Here is a 2,041-nt window from a genome sequence, read left to right as displayed (position 1 = left end):
AGGTCCAGTCTGTAGAAGGTTCTGGTTCCTCCTGAGGTCCAGTCTGTAGAAGGTTCTGGTTCTGGTCTGTTCATCCTGTTGTCTCCTCAGGGCTCCTGTGCTGGTGGCCCTGGCTCTGGTGGAGTGCGGCATGGAGTACGAAGACGCAGTCCACCTCATCAGACAGTAAGTCTTTGGGCCGGTTCTGCTCTCATGATACCTCTGAGCGGTTCTGGTTCTGACTGCGGTCCGTTCTGTCCTTAGGAAGCGCCGTGGTGCTCTGAACGCCAAGCAGCTGCAGTACTTGGAGAACTACAGACCCAAACTCTGCCTGCGCTCCAAAGATGCTAACGGACAGAACTGCTGTGTCCAGTAGGGTCCAACCGGAAACTGTGGTTCTGGATGAACCTGAAACCTTACCAGAACATCTAGCAGAACCTTACCAGAACCTTTTCCTGACTTCCTACAAATATAATAAAGCTTCTCTGCCTGGAAAACTGTTTGGATTTATTTCAGACACCTGCAGCCGGCGCGGCTGGTTCTGGAGGCCAAAGAGGGTGTGAATACTTTTCCTCCCAGGTCCGGTCGCTCAGGGAGGGATTTTATTGATCCGTTCATCAGAACCATTTAGTGGGTCGGGAAAGGAGAACAGCAGAACTCACTGAAATTCTCCAAGGCAGCAGCTGATCAGATTTAGAAGGTTCTGCTGCGGTCACAGGTTGGGTCGGGTCAGGTTGGGTCAGGTCGGGGAACCCACTGTTCCTGGTTCTGAATCCCAGCGATGCTTCTAGCTGTAGGTCCTGGTCTTCAGGTTCTAGCGGGTCCAGGCTTTGGGACTACTGAGCCAGGGTCCAGTTCTGCTCCTGGTCCTGCATAAGATGGTTCTGATGTTAATACCATGGAGGAGAGAGAGAACCACCTCCTAGCTCCGTCTGGCTGGTTCTCCTCTCAGACCCCGGGTGGGCTCCTCCTCCTCCTCCTTCCTGGTGCTTGGAGAGATTTTCTACGTTTTCCTTCCACTCAACTTTCCAGCCAGCTGGGTTCCTCTGTGCTCAGCAGGGTGGACCTGCACAGAACCTTTCTACCTAGGGGGCAGACTGGGATCTAGTCTTCTAGCTCTAGGGCCCATCGGCTGTGAAGCAGAACCAGACAGCCAACAGTGAGATGAAGCTCCTGGTTCTGCAGGCAGGGGGCGCCGTCCAGCCCACTGGAAACCAGCATCCAGCCTCTTCACTGCAAAAAACAACTACAAATAAATTATTTTAAGTGTTTTTACCCTTAATAGGAGCAGATAAATAAGATGGAATCAGTTCATATCCTCTCAAAATAAGATAATTAGATAATAAGTGCTTGAAATAAAACAATTCAATTATTTTGTCTTATTTTTAATTGAAATAGTCTAATTTCCCTCTATTCAAGAAATAATGCAGTTTAAGAAAAATTACTTATTTAGATTCCTTTTTTTGAAGCTTACTAACAGTTTTCAGGAGACTTCTCTAGTTTCAGCAGCTAGAACAGGATCCTCCAGGCTCTCAGGAGGAGGAGGAGGAGGAGAAGGAGGAGAAGTGGAGAAGGAGGAGGGGTGGGGGTCGTGGTGAGCGGAGCTGTGACCCAGTTCAGAGCTGAAGGCTGGAAGCAGAACGTTGAGGCTCTAACATTCTTCAGTCCCTCAGTCTATGCTGTTAGTTCAGGAGGACCGAGAGGGAGGCGACTCAGGAAGAGAGGGAGGAGGAGGAGGGAGGGAGAGGAAGGAAGGGAGGAGGAGGAGGGAGGGAGAGGAAGGAAGGGAAGGAGGGGTCTGCTGTTCAGGAGCTCACAGAGGATCTCAGGAGGTTCAGATATCTGCTTGGACTCGAGGAGGACAGAAGAAAACTGTGGAAAAACCAACATAGGAGGAGGAGAGGAGGTGCAGTTTCTCCTCCTCAGAGAGCAGCAGGAGAGGAGGTACAGATTCTCCTCCTCAGAGAGCAGCAGGAGAGGAGGTGCAGTTTCTCCTCCTCAGAGAGCAGCAGGAGAGGAGGTGCAGTTTCTCCTCCTCAGAGAGCAGCAGGAGAGGAGGTAC

The sequence above is a fragment of the Cyprinodon variegatus genome, unplaced genomic scaffold (genome assembly GCF_000732505.1).
Source record: "Cyprinodon variegatus isolate N-32 unplaced genomic scaffold, C_variegatus-1.0 Scaffold1112, whole genome shotgun sequence".
Taxonomy (NCBI): Eukaryota; Metazoa; Chordata; class Actinopteri; order Cyprinodontiformes; family Cyprinodontidae; genus Cyprinodon; species Cyprinodon variegatus.
Note: the sequence above shows the minus strand (reverse complement) of the source record.